General features: G+C 41.5%; 1 protein-coding gene across 7 annotated transcripts in view; it reads right to left on the bottom strand.

Annotated features, from left to right (window-relative positions):
• The window catches only part of ZBTB38 (zinc finger and BTB domain containing 38), a 70,063-nt gene that overhangs the window by 11,830 nt on the left and 37,299 nt on the right, over nt 1–20,934 (bottom strand). Inside the window, exon 1 of one of the 7 annotated variants that reach the window (XM_053313178.1) lies at nt 3,700–3,721. The exons of the other annotated variants lie outside the window; for them this stretch is intronic. The gene's annotated coding sequence lies outside the window, so the exon portion shown is untranslated. Of the gene's footprint in view, nt 1–3,699; nt 3,722–20,934 lie in introns of those variants that run through there. 7 annotated transcript variants of the gene reach the window in all.

The following is a 20,934-nucleotide window of genomic DNA, read 5'->3' as shown; positions in this document are numbered from 1 at the left end:
AGGTGCACATGCTGCATGTTTTGGTAGACTCATAACTGCTGAACAGAATGTGGAGGTGAAAGACAAAGGAAAACTCTGAATATATGGACATTAATGTTTAAAGCAATGAGTATATACAGTGTGTACTAAATATATGGGGCGGCACCAAAATTCACTGGAATAACTTTAGATTTCCATACTTTTTAGACTACATGTAAAAATGTAAAACACCTTAACTCTATCTTAAACCAAAGTTTTTAGATATTAAATAATCTGATAATAGATACTACTTAAATGACATTTGCTATTCTGATATCAATGGCATAAAAGTACCATCTGATTTACTATAAAAACTGAAAGACAAACCTTCCCAGCATTAGACATTTATTTAATATATTTCTCTCTCACCCCTCCAGCATACTGCTGCTTGGGGCAGTATACAATAAAACATGAAAATTTATTGCAAGCCATTACAAAAGTGATCCCTCTAAGAAGGAAGTGACAGGACAGCACAGGTAATTGATCTGCTGCTGCAGAGAACTATAGGAACCCAGAGCAAAGGCGGCTCCTGGGTTGTGTTTAACATAAAACAAAACAATCATCTTGATTGTGTGTTTGTGTGTGAAGCCGTTGGCAAGAGATCCCATATCCTACTGTAATTAGGAACCTGCTTACCCCTGTCTCCATTTCCTTCCCCTTTCTCTGTTGTTTCAGTGTGTAAAATTATATATTGAAGCACTGCTAGGGGCAGGGACATGTCCTCTTGTACTTTTTAAAAGCACCATGCACAGAGCTTGTGCTACACGATCATCATCATCAGTTTGAAGTTCAAAGCATCGCTCCTACATAATCACACTAAGCAGCTGTTGGTGAATTGTACACAATATGGACGCTAAGAAGGGGCAAAAATAGAAGGACTTGTGCTTAAAACATGATATATTCTTCACAGATACCTCTGAAAGATGCTTGATTTTTTTCTGGACACAGGAAGCATCCTTTGTTCCTGAGGTAACTATGCATAACCAAGCACTGGACACGACTATATTGTATAAATCCACAAGTTTATCTAACTGTTTATGTATCAATTCCAAAATGCATTTATCCAATATAGTCATATTTATTAGCATGCTGAATACTGTTCTACTAAATGCACTAAACAGTGTCTTCAAAATCACACCAAAATTGATGCGAGTCCTTAAGCAGCATAGCTTTTAATCTGAAAATGAAAGTGAAGACTGATGAATAATTATAAAAGAGAAATAAATGAATTTGCAGCTCCCTCTAATGGAAAATGCTCCAAACTCCTATTTTTTGCACATGATATGTTGTGTTTTAAAACCCATGCTCTAATATTACCGTTTCCTGTTCTCATTTAAAAGAGTAGCACTGTACACATCATTGCTGAGTTGTACAGAGTAAATATTCTGAATACTAAAAATTACTTGTACAGATTAAACATTCTGAACACCAAAAATGAATGAAATACTTAATACAATAGATAAACTGAATTTTAAACAACATTGACTTGATGGCCTTGTTTTCTCGGAAGCTGAATTTTAGGTAAAAGATGTTTGATTTTTACAAATATCAAGTCCCTAGTTTTAATGGCTGTAAATATTACTTCAAACATTTTATGAGAGACCAAGAAGCAAAATAATCATATTTTCTTTCAGTACAACTGGGTAACAAGCTAAACAGGCGTGCTTTTTAATTGCCATGTTCCAATTACAGGCCTGATTGTTCTGGTGAGCAAACTAAAACAGCTGAGCAAAAGGATCATGACAGAATCCATAAAAACAGCCAGGAGGGATATCACTTAGGAAATGGACCCAGAGACAGGAAGTACTCTAGCTTAGAGGAGCATTCAAAGTGAAAGAACTTGTGGGAGTGGGGAGGAAGAAGAGAATGTGTATTTGGTGATTATTACAAGGAAGTAACACAGAGATTGACATTCTATTTTCATGGAAAAAATGCATTCAGATAATAATGACAGTAGAAGAAACTGTTGCCTGAACTTGGAACATAAGTCAGGTTTATAGGGGCAGTTCTGAAAGCAAAGAAGTGATTTAGGTAGTTCAATATAAAACTTTGTAGTTTCAATTTAAAGGTTACAGTTTAGCTGTTTTAACCAAACTTGGAAAAATTATTACCAAAAAAACGACGACAAAACCCTCTTCAGTAGTTTTTGGTGACGCTTTTACAAAGGCTGGCAAAATCAGCTGTGATTCTGCCCCCTACCCCAACATCTATTTTATCAAGGTTTGTGAAGGGCAGTCAATAAGAAGCCTGTCAGTTTGCTACTATGATTCAGCTGTTGAATCATAATTTCACAGCATTTCCTCACCAACATTACAAAGTTACGGTTCACACAGCATATGTAACTCTGATTTAATGGTTTTTACCACCTTTCGCTAATTCAGGAGCACACTCTGGAATATGAAACACTGCATCTAAACACACTGATTCTTCTGCAGACAGTGCTTTATAGGTCAGAATGTCAGCCATTAGACAATAAACAGTTAGTGGAGCTATTCAGATATGTGAGTCTTGAATATGAGTCTGCTATTTATTCTGTGTCCATAATTCTCAAATATTCACAATTTATAGTAAGACAGGAAAGGAAATGTTAGTTACAATTATCAGAAGGATACTGACCTGAAATGTGTACAAGTTAACAAAGCTCTGTCTTTTAGCCCCCATGTATGGAGGCCTACATAATTTTGGAACTTGACGCACAAGAAAGTATCTCGCACTGACAAGACTGTGCTGCCTCAGAAAAGCAGCCACAGTCTCACTGATAACACTGTATTAGCAAATGTTCTTCCTATAGACAAGGTCTGAGATTACATCAGTTGGGCTCATGTGATATGGAATTAGAAACACAAGCATGTGATGTCTAAAGTAGATTTCACAACAGCAGCTATTGATAGAGTTGTTTTCTGTGTCCAGAAATATGTGCTATTAACTTTGCCTCTTGATATCCAACCTAACTAAAATGTACCTGGTTGATTCCTTCCTCCCACTCCCAGCCTGCTCCTCACTGACAATGCAGGTGCAACAGAGCTACCATTGTGTTCAAAGGACTGATGATTTCACTTGACGTACTGTCCCTATGTATACAATTATTTCTTCAGCATCTAGACTCATGGATAACTTGTAATACATGAACAGGGTGGAGGTTTGTGGAGTTATTTTTAGCTCATTATTGCCACATATCTTTAGAGACAAATGCCAATGTGTTTGGCAGGTGTGTGAATGGACTTAATTTGCTAAGTGTCACACTGCTTGTTTGAGAGTAGCTGGAACTAAAATTCAGAATGCCAGCCATTAGAAAAACTGCTCTCACATTGTTTTACCACCAGTTATACATTTCTTAACTGAAACTCCATAAGCAAACTTCCAGCAATACAAATAACTAGTTTTTTCATAGTATCTCTTTCTCTCAGCACCCATATTCACAAAACATATCCATCCACAAAGAGGCACCCGTTTGCGACTTCTTCGCATGTTACGTAGCCACTGAGGTCTGTGTAAGCAACGAGTGGACTTATTGCACAGTGGAATTTTATTTTATAGCAGCATTTTACAACCACGTTGCAAGAAGCAAGAACAAAGTTATTTAATCATGGTTCACTGCTATTCAAACCTTATTTAACCCAAATCTGCTATTCTAACTAGAACTTGCCTTAGTTAACTAAGTGTATAGCTTGGCCAACAAACCTGAAACACCTCACTGCCTCAGAAGGTGAAGTTTCAGGTGCAAGGATGGCCAAATCCCAGATCAACCGTCACCAAGGAAAAGTCAACCGAGGGGGATATTTCCTCTGTTTGATAGTGTGTTCTGCTGAAAAATATGAGTCAAGTGACCTTCATTTATACTTCATTGTCTAGCTGGGCATCTTTCTGGTGGTTCTACAGAATGTCCTGAAAATGAGCTCTGACAGACAAAACAAGCTTGCACCAGTGGTCCTGCCCTTCTTAGAATCAGTATTTTGGATAGCTTCTCAGATAAGGTGCACAGTGTATGTCCATTTCAAACTGAGGCTCCCAGTGGCCATTCTCTGGGAGTTTATATCCAGCACCATTCGTGCTCTGGCCTATCAGCAAGCCAGGCCAAGTAAGCATTATGGTGTAAGGGAGCCTTCTACGTTGTAATGCTGGATTGTATGTGTTCATCTGACCCCTAGGCCAGAGGTGTATCTAGGGTAAATAGCGACTAGGGCAAGCCTTGAAATTGTGCCCCCTGTCCAAACATCTGACACCCATCTTTCAGATAACTTTACCATAATATCAGCTCAAAAATACAAGTCAAGCTCATTAATTAATATTTCAATAACTATTTAGCATGAACGTAGCCAGACCAAAAAGTGCTGGAAAACTACGAATTTCAGCATGCTGGCTCATGAAATACCCAAATAATATATGGAGGTGTACTTGGAAAACTAAACAGAAGTGCCTGTCTAATTCTCTACTATGCATTGTAGCATCACTATTACATAAGTTTTAGAAATAAATGGAGAATTTGACTTTTGCCAGATACTCTGAAAATAATTAAAGGATATGCAGAGTAAACTGTGTCACTGCTTGGACTATATTCTAGTCTTTCAGAAAGACAGTTAAAATGAGAGAAAGAGAGCAAGAAACTCCCAGTGGGCCTTAATACTAAGGATTTCACACTGATTCAAAGACAAACTCACCATTAATAGTCATATTATTAAGACATCACATTTAACTCACTTATCACAAGAAGCAAAGTAAGAGCAAATGAATACAATCCTAGCTCATAAGCTTCAGTTCAGTATTCACAAGCCCTTATTCTCTACATAGTGCCAAACTGAATATGTGTACAGTGTCTTATATTATATGAATTTTTTTAAAAAAATTATTTACCTGTAGCACCTTTGGGGGGGCTTCCTAAAGGCCGTGGGGGATATGCAAAGGTTTCCCCTCCCCCCACTGTCCTCTAGAGCCTCACAGGGACCATTTGAGCATGTTTTATTTATTTATATTTATTTTTGCATTTTTATACCGCCTTTCGTTAAAATATAGCCCCAAGACGGTTTACAAAAGTTAAAAACATACAATAAAAACACAATAAAAACAACATGCTAAGAGTATAAAAACATATAAAAACAGGCATAAAACAATACAAGAAATAAAAACACCCAGAAGCAGCAGTAAAAACGATTATGTAAAAGCCTGGGTAAAAAGCCAAGTCTTTACAAGCTTTCTAAAAGCCATGATGGAGTCCGAGGAGCGAATGACCACTGGGAGAGCATTCCAGAGTTTGGGGGCAGCAACAGAGAAGGCCCTGTCCCGAGTGCACGACAGCCGGGCCTCTCTCATTGTCGGCACCCGGAGCAGGGCCCCCTCAGATGTCCTCGTCAAGCGGGCAACAACCCTTGGGAGCAGGCGGTCCCTCAAATACCCTGGGCCCAAACCGTTTAGGGCTTTAAAGGTCAAAACCAGCACCTTGAATTGGACCCGGAAACGAACCGGTAGCCAGTGCAGCTCTTTCAAAATGGGGGTGATATGTTCCCAACGGGCAGCTCTGGATAACACCCTCGCTGCCGCGTTTTGCACTAGCTGCAGTTTCCGGATATTCTTCAAGGGCAGCCCCACGTAGAGCGCGTTACAGTAATCCAGTCGCGACGTGACTAAGGCGTGGGTAACTGTGACCAGATCTGCCTTCTCGAGAAAGGGACGCAGCTGGCGCACCAGCCGAAGCCGTGCAAAGGCACCCCTGGCCACTGCCTCCACCTGAGCTTCCAAGAGCAGAGCCGGGTCCAGTAGTACCCCCAAGCTGCGTACTTGTATCTAGGACAGGGCAAGCATGTGCGGTGGCAATTTAAAAAAAAATTTTTTTAAAGGCCGCTGAAGACAAAATGGCTGCTGTGCATGCTCAAATGGCCTCTGCGAGGCCTGGCATGGCCTAGGGCCTCACAGAGGCCATTTGAGCATGTGCGGTGGCCATTTTGTTTTCAGCAGCCATTTTTTAAAATTAGAAATTTTTAAAAAATGGTGCCCCCTTCAAGTGGTGCCTGGGGCATGTGCCCTGCTTGCCCTGTCCTAGATACACCCCTGCCCTAGGCGCTATAAAACCCAAGCCGGCCCAGCAGGCTGAGTTGCATGTTGGAGTGGCAACAAAGATTCCATTTTCCTTGTCTCATCTCACCTCCCTCCCTTAGTAGTCAACTGCAGCCTGGCCCTGCAAGCAACTTTTGCCTCTGGCTCTCTTCATGATTGACTCACTCAGTACTTTACATTGACCTCTCTCTGACTGCTCTGCTCATTTCTGGCCATTCACTATGACCATCCCTGTGGCCTATTCCAGCTTTAATCAAAGCTTAATACGTGTGTGTGTGTGTGCGCGCGCACACACACAATATATATAGATACAGATATATATAAAATAAAATCTGGCCTTATTTACTGTCTAAATTCTTGATTGCCAACAGTGTCCCATTAATATGGGGAAAGTGGTGTTTATTTAATATGAAGAAAGTCCGGTCTTTCTTAGAACCCCAGAACATGCCCTAGAGCAGGGATTCTCAATGTTGGGTCCCCAGATATTATTGGACTTCAGCTCCCATAGTCACCAGCCCCAGTGACCTTTGGTTGGGGATTATGGGAGTTGAAGTCCAATTCCATCTGAGGACCCAATGTTGAGAATCCCTGCTCTAGAGCAGGGGTAGGCAGCCTTGGCACCCCAGCTGGAGTACAAAGGTTGCCTGCTATAAAGCGTTGAAAATACGATCTTGTCTTCAGGAAGCAGGCAAGTCTGGGTGGGTCTATTGTCAAAGTACAACTAGCAAATGGATGGCTCAGCAGCTCAGGCTTACAAGTTCAGATGCATAGTTGATACACTGGGGCTATCTATAGGTCACCTTCATGACCATAGGAAATAGGACCAGTGTGGTGTAGTGGTCCGTGGAGAAATACTGTACTTCAACCCAGCACAGCATTTCTTCAGTAGCTGTTGCTGGTGTTTCCCTTGTGTTTCCTCTTAGACAGTGAGTCCTATGGCTGTCTAATAATAAACCACCTTATTATTCTTATTTTTGAGAACCTTTTTGTCAGAAAGTGGTATATAAATAGTTATAGTGGTTAGGAGTGTCAGATTAGGATTACAGAGACCCAGTTTTAAGTCTGTACTCAACTATGAAGAAGCTCACTGGGCTGGTTCCTCTCTTTCAGTGGGTTGGTGTGAGGATAAGGGACTGTTGGAGAACCGTGTATGATGTCCTGAGCTCCTTGGAAGAAGAGCAGAATAAATCTAACAGTCACATTTTTTTATTGAAAGGCATCAGTGGTGGAGTGAGTTTTGACAGCATTATATGCACATGCTTGTGCAGGACCCCCATGCCTCTGAAATCTGCAAATGTAGACAGCAGAGTTACAGCTGCAATTCACCCCCTCACTGCATTACCACAAACAGCTACACCTGTTAATTCCTATGTGTCATGCACTTCTAAGAGGCATGGGGAGCCCAGGGTGGGAGAAGGTGGCTACCCTACAAAGGAACAGTTTTCATCTGTTTGCTGCTGCCATTGCTGGTCTATAGGCTTTGTATGCTGTGGCATGTAACCAAAGAGGGGAGCGAACACCCTTGCCTTGTGTGAGTGTTGAACAGTGACATGATTGCCTGTGGAAGACAAAAGAGACAGGATTCTGATGAATAATGGGTAACGCAATAAACAGGTGATGTGTCTAGGCTAATTGGGAATTGGCAGGTGTGTGTTTGAAAAGTGTACTTTGGTGCTTTTGCACTCTGTATACCCCAGCTCCATCCCCCATTAGTTGTTCCTATGCTGCTTATGTTTAGAAATGCATTTACTGGGGAAATACTGGCATTCCATGCAGGGTCACACATTAGAACTCTGTTACTGGTTACTGCTTGTCTGGTCCTGCAAGAAATCATGGAGGCCTTGACCACTAGTACCAATAAATGTTGTGGAGTGCTCAGTATTTTCCAGCAACTGTAGCTGTGCATTACATTGCCTTGCCTATGCAGGGGAAAGGTGGCTCACTCATGCAAAAGGTTTATAGCACACAGACATCCCTTGTTTGCACAATGTATATGCTATATCCTATGTCTGAAAGCTTCTACTATTAAGTGAGGGTTGATCAACCACATTGTTTCCCCCATATTACAAAGGGAAGGAAGAAGATAATCTGTGGCCAAGGTGGTTTTGAGCATTCCACATACCTTAGGTGGAAGGGATGAAGAAGGTTCATGGATCACATGTACCTAGGATATTTGGTGAGGGCTTCCCTTTCCTAATGTGTATGGTATCATGTCTTGTCCTTACAGCTCCTCCTGCAGCAGTGGAGCTGAGTTTCTTGATGGGTGCTTACTTCTGAAGTAATGTAATATAATATCTGTAAAGGTTCTAAGAATAAAAAAGTTGTATTTGGTCTTGCTCTTTCATTGCCATTGTTGCCTGTTTGTGCAAAGTGTTTCCTTCATGCAGTGTCCTTTTGCCAAAGTTCCCCATCATCAGATTTCCCACTTCTGCACTTTCACATTTGTATACAGGAGGATCTTGGTATTCATGGGGGTTCTGTTCTCAGCTAGTGCCGTGGATACTGAAACCGCAAATCCAAAGCATTGGGGCAATGGAAATCTGGGGGTTAGGTTCCTGGATGCTTTAAAAATGGCTAAAACCAGCCCTAAAAATAGTGGGAAAGAATCCTACTGTGTTCTGCGTGTCACCCACATTCCAGCAATGCCCCCCCCAAGTTCCAAAATTGGGGGAGTTGTAGTAAAAAATTGCTATTTTTCAGACCTTTTCTTTATGAAAATAAGCCATTATGGCTCCCGATCTCTCCGGAACACAAAATGGAAGCTGAAAATGACCTCCGTGGTCATTTTCGGCTTCCTCTGATCTACGGATATATGGATTTAACCCTTTTAAATTGGGTTTTCCTCATGTATACCAAGGTCGGGTGCCCACAGATACGTGAAATCGCGAGTGCCAGACGCCTGATTAATGAGGTCCTACTATACGAAGGGTTCTGTGGAGATGGGAGCCAAGTTATTTTGCCCTGTATGAGGCAAAACAAAATAAAGCAAAAAACATAACAAACAATAAAAAATGCTTACTAGCAGAAACTCATAAAGCAACTGTTAGCAGTATCAACAAAAACAGGATCAAGCCAAAAAAAGAGCAGGATCAATTTAACCTGAAGGCCTTCTTGAAGAGCCATGGTTCAGTCTAGCTCCTTAAAGTGCACAGTACTGAGGTCAGGCAGGCCTCTTTGGGGAACAAGGCTGGGCCTTCTGTGAAGCAGAGTGAAGCAAGACCACTTCAAGCAGCAGATTTGGAGGTATTTGTCACATGTGTTTACTTAATCACTTGTAAGTGAACATGATTAGTATCCTAACATCTGTATAGAAAGAGAACCAAATGGAGACCCTTAATTTCACGTTTGCTATCCTAAGCAGATATGAAGAAAAGATAGACATTTGAAAGAAGGAAGAAAATTAGGGTTTGATTTTTAAAGGAAAAAAGTGAAAGGGGAGGAGGGAAAGAAAGGGTACCTTTGGAAGTACAATGTTTTGGTTCAGCACTGCTGGAGAGAGCATATCACAAGATTAGATGGAGCAATCTGCATTTTTCTGTGGATGATATTTACTCCTCAAGGAATATATATAGCCTCCCACCCCCCCACCCCCGGTGTGTGTGTGTGTGTTGATTGTCTCTTCTTTTGTGCTATAGGCAGGTTGTTGATTTTGTTTGTATGGCTCACATCAACACTTTGCATGTTTATCTAATAAATTCTTATCAGAACAAGTGTTTTTTCAGCATTTTATTATTTGTCTAATCTTGTACAAATATTTTTTCACAGTTTTTTTATTCTTGGGAAAACTGCTCCAAAAAGCAGGGGGAGATGGCATTGTGCTTGACAAAACAGATAGCCAATCAGTATTATGTGCAGTGCCTTGACTGCAAACCAGAATAATAGCTTTCAACCAGGAGAAGATGGTTCTACCTATGAACAAAACATCTTGAGTGCACGTCTGCAGCAGACACGCCATTAACATTTTGTATGCATCTGAAAGGGAATGTATTCTATGGAACTCTAAGTTCAGTTTCCCCCCTTATCTAACTAGATAAGCAGGAACATTGCACTCATATTCTAGTGTATCCTCTCTTGCTCTTGCAAGTGTGACCACAAGATGGAGCTAGGTGCAAAAATAGAGGACATAAATTCAATAATATGAATAAGCGATTCATAAACTGATGAAAATATATGTTAGCACTTGTGATTAACAAAATGCATTTTTCATTTTTTATGATTAATATCAAAGACTTATTTTCTGAACCTGTGTTGTGACACTATAAATTTTCATAGCATCTCAGTTATTTAATAGCAATATAAAGATGTTTCCTATTTATGGACAGTTGTTATCCAGTCACGATTTAGACCTGGGGCTGTATATCAGTGTTGGAAATAACTACTTACTGTCATTTACCAAAATTACCCTGAGATTATTGTATTCCATATACTGTTCTGGGTTTAGTGATTTATGGCCAATAATTTTGGATACCTATATAGGTATGTGTGTAATTTTAGTTAGAAAATTCTTAGAGTTCTCTGTGAATTGTATTTATAACATAAATACAATTAGATACTTCTATAATATAAAATATGAATAAAAATATTGTTCTGTTGTTAGAATGACTAAAATAATTATCCTTTAACTGGAAAAAACCAGACTTAGATTGAAATGAGAAACTATAGTAACCATATTTGTTGTGAGCATGTAGCAGTGGGCTGACAGCACAGTAGCAAATCCGTGTGTATGGATTTGCATACTGCATGAGTCATGACAACTATCATGTGGCTGTGTGTCAGTGACTGTATAACAGCTGTTGTGCTATGATTGGCTGAGAGGTTTATCTCTGGAAAAAATGTGAAATAGCTTAGCAGATCAGGGCTGCGGAGGGGTGGGTAAAATCTCACATCCTCTGTAGTGGGGTATACAGAGTTCTAAGGACATGAGCATCACTCAAGTCTCTAGAAGGGGCTGATTTCTGATTTCCTTATCTATCTCCAATAATGTAGCTCTAACTGGCATATGGTTCACTTCTCTGTTGGTTTTAACATGACACAGCCAAGTCTAAAGGTTTGGAGCAAGCAGAACTTTGACTTAGAATTTAAAATTTATTTATTCTGTTATTCTAAAATACTTGGAGTAAAATGTTCTAATCAAACTTAAGCTCTTTGAAGCCCCATTGATTTCAGTGAGAAGTGCATGCTTAAATCTCTCTAACTGAAATCAGTTCAGCTTCAAAGGTTTTCCCTTTACCAGAACTGTGCCTTGTGCTTATTTTCTGGGTTGTTTTTTTAAGGTTAGTTGCTCAGCAGACAAAGATTTAAATAGCAATCATCGACCAATTTTGTAATTTACACACACAATCATCGACCAATTTTGTAATTTACACACACAAAGAAAACACATAAAATACTGCATGGCCAAAATTAAAAAATTGCTTCCCAAAACAGGGACATTGTATTTAGGAAGCAAATATCTACATCCTGAAATGCAGTTTTTAAAAGTATGGTTTTGGTGATGCTGATGTAGTTTACAAATCATAGGCTCATAATAAATTTTCACTGCTCGTAATGCTCGTTTTTATTAGTAGTCCAGCACTCTTACCTTGAAACTCTTACCCCATAATTAATGATAAGACCTACTATATCAAGGTGCTCTTGCATCTGCACAGCCAGCATTAATCAGATCAGGCCATCAGAACTAGTAGCTGATGTTGGTGCATCCTCAGAACTTTATTACCTTAACCCCTATTTGATTAAAAGGAAAGACTACCCTTCCTTTCTGACTAATGCATTTTATACCAATCTTATGGCCAAAATATATTATGTTATGGATTATGTTATGTTGCATGCGTAATTTGGCTCTTGTGTACTTTAAAAAAGCAGCTGTGGGGGGCATGATCCAGATCAGAACTATGGAGAGGGGCTTTAACTGCCAATGGGAGCATAGCCCCCCGGGGTGTGGGGGGGCATCAGTCACAGAGAGATCCATTCTGATGATCCAAGATCATCAAGGAGGGAAGCAGTTAAAACCTCCCTCCATCCCCACTGTGGTCTGGATCTTTACTGTATCAAAATTAACAAAATTATTTCTTAAACAGTTGTTAAAAGCCCTCAAGGGTCAAACTACACATTTAGCTTAATGTTTCATTTGGCCCTTAGTATCTCCATTGCTGGCAGGGTTAGATTCCTAATCACAGGCAAACTCCTGCTATCCACTCCTGTTTTTCTACAAGGAATCCACTATCATTAGACTCAGCTTCAATATGGAGAAAAGGATCAGAAGGGGAGTGGAATTTAAATTTTTTTAAACTTACAGTATTCAGGGCTTTTTTGTTTAGGAAACAAAAGATGTCTAAGGGAAATGCTTGAGGATTATACAATTATGCATAGTGTTGAGAAAGTAGATAAAGGGAAGTGTTTATCCCTTTGTCTCAACATTAGAACCAGGAGTCATTCCTTAAAATTGATTGCAGGAGATTTAGGATGGACAAAAAGGAGATACTTCTTCTCACAGTGCATAATTAATCTATGAAATTCGCTGCCACAAGATGTGGTGGTGACCATTAGCTTAGGTGACTTTAAAAGAAGATTAGTTAGGTTCATGGACTATAAATGGCTACCTACAGGTCAGTATGCCTCTGAATTTCAGTATGCCTCTGAATTTCAGTTGCAGGCAAGCAATGCTGGGAGAGGAGGCATGTCCATCTCCTGCTTGTGGGCTTCCCAGAATCATCTGAGGGCCACTTTTGGAAACAGGATGCTAGACTAGATAAACCTTGGTCTGATCCAGAAAGGTTGCTCTTTATGTTCTTACACATTCATTCCTAAAAATGTGAGTTTGGGGTGTGTGTGTGTTTTCAATTCAAGATGATGAAGAAGAAGAAGCAGCAGCACAGATGAAAAATACTTTTCAAAAGTGTGGTGGTGCTTTTCTTCATTAATGGACAGTGTCTATGATTAACTATGTCTGAAGCTATTTTAATACATAAGATATTGTATTGTTCCTTTTAAAAAATTGATTGAATTCTAGGGCCACACTTTTTCACTGAAATAAGGGATGAATGGGAAGCTGCGAACCTTCTACCTCTATCCTATCCATATGTGTAATACAAAATGTGTACTTATTCTGAATATATCTAGAAAGATACCCTGAACAGCCCTGGTAACTGGTAGGTACAAATGTGTTCAGGGTTGTGAACAATGAGAGGAATAGGAGCTCAGCACTTTTCAGGACTCGGGCCTTGAGCAAGCCAACATGTATCTGTTTTCTTTAATAAGTCATACTGCTAGCTTTGAGAATAGTAGTAGTACCACTAGCTTTGAGAATCTAAAATCTTCTCCCAGGTGCTGTCTCATAAGTGCTTCTCTTTAATAAATTTCTCCCTAGTCTTGCATTATCATAAGGCCATGCTATAGAAATGTATTCTGCTGGCTTCTATGTATGCACCAGTGCACATCTGCAGCTTGTTCATTTTTCCTTTATTGCTATGTGGTTGTCAAGGGAACATGTTATGATCCATACGAATTGTAGATGAGAAGTTGAGTTGCTGCTTCTGACATTGTTTAACCAAAACTTATGCTTTCAACCTATCCCTGGTCTACCACTCGCTCAATGTTATATCTTGATATAACAATGATAATATTCTGGCAATAGTTAGCGTAACCTGAGAAAGGTATCTCTTATTATTATTTGGATCACTTTTGGTATTTTCCTTTGTTTACACTGGGCCAAATATTATTTTCTATGTAGTAGTTATAGACTGAAAGGCTACTTTATACAATTTAAATCATGTTTTCATGTATTTTAAATTGTCTTTCTGCATTGCTGCTGTTCCTATGCTTGTTCAAACCCATGTCTCTTAAATATATGTGCCCTCAACTCAGATTATCCGGGGAAATTATTTTACTTTAAAACTGAAGGAATTACTTGATTGTTAGGGAAAACCTTCTGTAGCACACTCTACTAGCTGAGGAAGCAGGCAGCTATCCATCTGGTAAAGTGAGTCCAGAGTGACTACCACCAGCCAGCAAGCACCAGTGACTTTTGGATCAGATCTAGACATCACCTTAGAGTACCTCAGAGGGGCAAACCTTGCAGAAAGACAAGGATTTTTCAAAAGAAAGAAATAATATACAGACTTGAATATTGTTTATATTAGTAGGCTTGAAGACTGTTCCAAGAGAAAGAAAGAGAAACAGGGTCTGGCATTGTGAGAAAGTAGTGAAAAAGAGAAGGAGGGAAAGAACAGAGAAACCAAGAACTATTTATATATTTTCTTAGTCTGCTGCATTGGGAGCAAAGGAGGAGACTGATCTCAGGCCAGGAAGTTTTTCACACAGGGCTTTTAAAGCCTTTAGCTTGCATCTTCTCCGGAATGGGAGGGGGTGCATTCATATATCAGGCAGATTTATCCCTGCAAGCTATTGGGGAGCGCTTTACATGTAATTCAGGTTTTTCTCTGCATGTTAAGCGTACAACCTGGTTTATATCCGGGGTAAAAAAATTCACTTTTTGGTCAGATTTTTGGGATAACTGAGTTTGCAGTAAAGCCTCCCAGAAAGCCCTCAGTGAAGCCTGCTGTGTGGAGAACTCCTAGGAGAGCCAGGATTCTGTACAGCAATAAGGCTTTAATTGCAAGGAAGTGACTTCAGCTTGCTTGATTAGCTGCTCAGTCTCAGTGCAACAGGCCAAGTGTCAGGACCCACCCAGATTCTGATCTGGAGGAGACCTTCTCAGAGGAGGATGAGCATGCCCCAGCCCCCATGGTTCCTACTGACCCTGAGCAGCCAGAGGGGGAAACAGTTGGCCAGCATGATATACTGGCAAGAAGCCCACCTAGAAATGTGGCTGCCCCACATAACAAGGAGGGTTGGCTGCAAGGCTTCCAGGACCCTGACCTGTCCCTAGAACCCCCTTCTTAGCTTCTGGGGGACCTCAGGAGCAGAGATAATGCTGTGGCAGAGCTGAACTCACAACATAAGAGGTGAAGTGTTCACCTGGATGCTCAGGGCCTCTCTTCTAAATTGCCTACTTGGGAGGAGGGAGAGGCCAGCTCAAGCACCTGCTTTGGATCAGGGCCAGCCTGAGCTCTAGAAAGGGTTGGGGCTACTGACTTCCACGTAGTAGCAGCTGGTACAGGAGGAACAGGTGGGGGGAGGGGGCAGTAAACCAGATTCCAAGTATGGCTGATGCATGTTATGTGACTCTGGCTAGTTTCAATAGGCAAGGTGGGAGTTTATCCAGAGCAGGGCTACACAACTTTGGACCTCCAGCAGATGTTGGCTTGCAGCTTCTATCATCCCTGAGTACAGCAACCTAGAGGGCCGAAGTTGTACAGCCCTGATATAGAGATTCCACCGCAGTCTTGAGCAGATTTCTCCACTAACAAGCTCACTTATAGAAGTACCCTAATTCAATAGGCGAATCATTCTCAGTTTAGGGTAGAAAGAGCAATCCCAACAATTGGGACCCCTTAACAGAAAGTGATGTCAGATAAATATCAGAACTATGTGTCTATCAATCCTATTCATATAAAAATATATCTGTAGACACATCATACCTCACTGCTCAAAGGTCAAGGTGATACCAGCTGCTCATGTGGCAATGCTCTTGCAGTTCCCACAACTGTATCCAAAGCAGCTAGCTAACATGAGACTTGATGGCAAAATCAAGGTAAAGATAATGAAATTGTCCACATCAGAATTAAGAAACGGATTAACAAATTAGGCTTGAGCATTTAGGCCTTCTTCAGGTTTAATAGGTCAACATCTGATAGCCTAAATTACACCTAGAAGGTTACTAGACGCCAATGCACACCTAAAGTCAACTGGCCAGTCCACATCCCAAATCCTCTGAAGCAACATGTCAAAAGTAAATCCCTACTATTTTTCCATATTTGTCATTTTTTCAATGGCATGTTATGCTTTTGACATGTAGCTTGTCCGTACAATAAGGCTCTGTACCATAGAACTGGAAAGAGGCCAATGTAACTCTGATTTTCAAAAAGGGATTCAGGGGGGCGGGTCTAGGAAATTACAAGCCAGTTAGTTTAACTTCAGTGCTGGGTAAATTGATGGAAATCATACTTAACGATAAAATTGTTAGACATATAGAAGAACACGCCTTGTTGAAAGAGAACCTTCTGCAAAGACAAGTCTTGCCTCATTAAGCTTTTGGAGTTCTTTGAGAGTGTCAGCAGGTATATGGATAAAGGTGATCCAGTTGACATAGTATACTTGAACTTCAAAAACGCTTTTGACAGAGTTCCCCACCAAAGGCTCTTGAGTAAACTTAGCAGTCATGGGATAAGGGGACAGGTTCAGTTGTGGATTGGCAACTGGTTGAAGGACAGGAAACAGTGGGTAGGAATAAATGGACAGTTTTCTCAATTGAGGGAAATAAGAAGTGGGATGCCCCAGGGATCTATACTGGGACCAGTGCTCTTTAATGTGCCCATATATGATCTAGAAGTTGGGAGAAGCATTGAAGTGGCCAAATTTGCAGATGAAACTAACTATTTATGGTAGTGAAATCTAAAGTAGATTTTGAGGAGCTCCAAAAGATCTCTACAAACTGGGGGAGTGAGTGAAAAAAATGGAAAATGTGGTTCAGTGTAAGCACGTGTAAAGTGTTGCATATTGGGGCAAAAAACCCCAATTTCACATATACACTGATGGGGTCTGAGCTGTCAGTTACTGACCAGGTCAGAGATTTTGGGGTCATGGTGGACAGCTCCTTGAAAGTGTTGACTCAGTGCACTGGCAGCTGTGAAAAAGGCCAGTTCCATGCTAGGAATCATTAGGAAGGGGATTGAAAATAAAAATGCTAATATTATAATGCCCTTAAACAAATATATGGTGTGGCCGCATTCGGAGTACTGCATACAAGTCTGGTCACTATGCCTCAAAAAGGACATTATAGAACTGGAAAAAGTGAAGAATAGGGCAACCAAGATGATCAGGGGTCTGGAGCACCTTCCTTATGAGGCAAGGCTACAGCATCTGAGGCTCTTTAGTTTGGAAAAGAGAAAACTATAGGGAGACATGATGGAGATGTATAAAATTATGCATGGAGTAGAGAGCGTGGACAGAGAGAAAATTTTCTCCCCCCCTCAAAACACTAGAACCAGAGGTCATCCCATGAAACTGATTGCCAAGAAATTTAGGACCAACAGTGCATAATTAATCTATGGAATTCTCTGCCACAGCATGTGGTGATGGCCACTAGCTTGCATGGCTTTAAAAGGGGCTTAGACAAAGTCATGGACAACAAGCCTATCAATGGCTACTAGTCCAGTGGCTATAGGCTACCTCCATCCTCAGAGGCAAGATGCCTCTTAATACCATTTTCAGGGGAGCAACAGCAAGAGAGAAGGCATGCCCTTACCTCTTGGCTTGGGCTTCCAGATTAGACCCTGCAAGGGGGTCACGTCGGATCCCAGAAGTTTGCTTCCACACTTCCTGCGTTGTGACACCGCAGTCCCTACACGGACAGCAGGGTGCCATTCACATTGCCCATGCATTGTCTCAAATTTAATTGCTGCGACATAGAGCTAGGATGTCGTCTATCCGGTGTAAGGAAGTTGCTGTTTTTTCGGGTTGTTAGTGGCTGTGTGACTGCTCCCCCTGCTGTTTATGTTTTCAGTGCGACTTGCCTGAACAGAGGCATTTTGCTGCTCTTGAGCAGCTAGGCTGGAAAGCGCCCTGGTGGGCCACTACTTGTCTGTGACCGTACCAATAAAGATTGATTTATTTGATTGATTGATTGATTGATTGATTGATTGATGGGCCACTGTGTGAAACAGGATGCTGGACCAGATAGGCCTTGGGCCTGATCCAGCAGGGCTGTTTTTCTGATAAATATGAAAGACTATATCAAAATGAAGTGCAGCTCATGGAGTCAGTCCAGTATTTGACAATACATTTTGCTTTTACAGATTTCAATCACTGAATACAAAAGTTCCCTTTGGGGACATTTACTTCAGCTACAAATGTAAAGTGAAACTGTTACTTACAAATGACCTATAAACACAGAGCTTAATTGCAAATAAATTCTACATGACAAAAAGTAAAATTAATGTTTAGTTTCAACCAGAAGCTTTTAATGTATACTGCTGAAGGATTTTGAAAGTAATTATTTGTGACTTGCTGTAATTGTCTTGCAAAATCATTTACCATGTCCTATCATATTTATATCCTACTTTCCCATCAAGGAGCTAAGGGTAGCACTTGTGAGTCGATTTCAATAGGTTGATTATTTAGGTTAGGTTGATAAATGGGACTTGTCCAAGGTCATCTATCCAGTGAGTTTGTCTGCTGAGCAGGCATTGTGAACCCAGCTCCGCTCATTTGAACTCCAGCACTCTATCTATTACACCACACTTATTCTTTCTGGTGGGCTTAATGGTCTACAGATGCAGCAGAGTGAGGTGGGAATTCAGTGGTAGAATCATGATATAGCGGAGTGAGGCCAGCGGCAGCCTGGGTCCAGCTTGCTACTGCAGCCCCCTAGCCCAACCCTGTGTCTCACATGAGATGCAAGGGGTGTAGCTTTGCTTGCAAACAGGGCCAGCAAAATCCCTGGGCAGCACCACATTTGCAGTGCAGCCAGAGCGGGTCTCCCTGCCAAAAAGGAGAGAGTTGCTCCTGGCCATGCTGCGAATGCGGCACTGGTTTACCTTAGCCCCAGAGCCCCATTTGCAAGCACAATCCCTGGGCAGTGCTGCATTTGCAGAGAGGCTGGGAGAGCTGCTCTAGCCATGCTGTGAATGCAGTGCTGCCCAGGGATTTTGCTTGCAAACAGGGTTGTGAGGCCCCGTTTGCAAGCAAAGCTATGCCCCCTGAGTCTGATGTCAGACACAGGGGGCACTGCTGGGACGGGAGGTGTGGCCCTTGAGGGGCAGCCGCCCGGGATCTTTGAACCCGTTTGCTCAGTGGTGGCTCTGCCCCTGGTCTGCACCCAGTTCAAGCTGCAGGTGAGGAATTTCATTTTTAAATGCTCCCCTACATAAAACACACACACAAAATAACCCCCCTCCTCTATAAAAAGTAAAATACTGCCACAGGAAGGAGTGGCCTAGATCAAATCTGTATCCCTGTTTGAGTTTTCTATTTTCAGGCAGTCTTTTACATTGGGGTAGTGTTCAGAACTGGCAACCCCACATGCAGTCTGAAGTGAATTCTACCACCGTAATTGTAGATCAGACCTCACTAAAGCAAGAAGAATTTTGTTTCCTTACTCTTTTTGAGGCTGGCCTTGCCATAAACTGGGGTGAAGAGTGCTGCTTCAGGGAGCAGGTCTGAAAATATATGTCCCATTTGCTTGTTTATTCACTTGTAAGTTAACTTTCTTACCTCTGTGAGGCGAAAGAACCAAATGGAAGCCCTTAATTTCACTTTTGCTCCCCTATGCACTTGTAGATATAAAGGAAGGGAGGTGAGTTGATTCAACATTAAAGGCAGGGGAGAAACTTGAAAGAAGGAAGTGTGTGGAAAGAGAAAGAAAGCGAAATGGGGGCACCATTTTGTTCTCCACATCAGGCAGCAAAAATGTTTTTGGACAGTGCTGCTTCAACCTCCTACAGCAGGAATTCTCAGTGTTGGTTCCCCAGATGTTATTGGACTTCAACTCCCATAATCCCCAGCCCCAGTGGCCTTTGGTTGGGGATTATGGGAGTTGAAGTCCAATAACATCTGGGGACCCAACGTTGAGAATCCCTAACCTACAGTGCCAAATAACCTCTCCCTGCTGAGTGGGAGTTACTTATTGCTGGACCCAGTATGGTAGTGGGGACTAGTAGCTAGCTTTTTGTGCACTGTCAGAGTTTTGCTGATCAGATTCTCCACTCCAAGAAGCAGTGACCCAGACTCAGTGACTGTGATAGGGAGGCTGCAAAAACAAGAAAATTCCATTGGCCAGCATGGCACCGTGGCAGCAGTTTGTAGCATGCCCATGCACAGGGATTGGAAACCAGCAAGTTCACAAAACGGAAAAACCACAAGGAAAAAAGCTCTTAAAAATGGCTTTTATTTTCTAAAGGCAGTCAAAGAAATAAAGTAAAAGCATTAATTTCTAGCACAAAGTCTGTGGTTTGTAAGACCCTAATTGCTAAAAGACTGCTAACAACACAAAAACAAAACTATACTCGTATTAGCAGAACTTGAGATGGTTTCAGTATAATAAGCTAAGTATGTAAACAGAAACCTGGGGGGCCTTTTCCAGGTCTAAACTTTAAAGAGGTTTCTGTTTACTGAAAGACCATATTTACAGGAACTGCTAACCTAAGAGTTGATTATCTAACTTCAGAAAGATTCACCAAAACCTACTTGTCCTATATATCCCTTGGCTAAGACGGACTGCCATCTTAAGATCTCTTTGGATCAGGAATTAGCCATTATCAAGGTAAATCAGACTTGTACAATTTATGGCCTGTGGGCTGACTGTAGCCTAGGGATGTGCACAGAACCCATTTGGAGGCCCTTTATGGACCTCTGAACCAGTTTGGAGGTGGGGGGGTATCTTTAAGGATGGGGGAGGGTGCTTTTGCGCCATCACAACATGCACACATGTACCAAGCACTTCCAGTCTGAGGAGGGTGCTGCCACCCCACTGGGCGGTGCCACCCAACCGGACCGTTCTAAGACAGCGCCAGTGGGGAAAACATGGCGGGAAGGGTAAGAGTACCCTCCCCTCCATAAAGATACACCCCCCCCAACACACAAACTGGCAGGCGGCAGTTCCGTGCACACTGCTACTGTAACCCTATTTCTCACTATTTGCAACTCCGTAGGGATGTCTGGCCCTATTATTTTCAGCCTTATCTGTAGCCTGGTAGGTGTAGGAACATTAACAGCCCTTAGTTCATGTTCTGTGTCGGGCCTTTTCTCTCT

The sequence above is a fragment of the Hemicordylus capensis genome, chromosome 3 (genome assembly GCF_027244095.1).
Source record: "Hemicordylus capensis ecotype Gifberg chromosome 3, rHemCap1.1.pri, whole genome shotgun sequence".
Taxonomy (NCBI): Eukaryota; Metazoa; Chordata; class Lepidosauria; order Squamata; family Cordylidae; genus Hemicordylus; species Hemicordylus capensis.
This window is presented reverse-complemented; position numbering and strand designations above follow the sequence as displayed.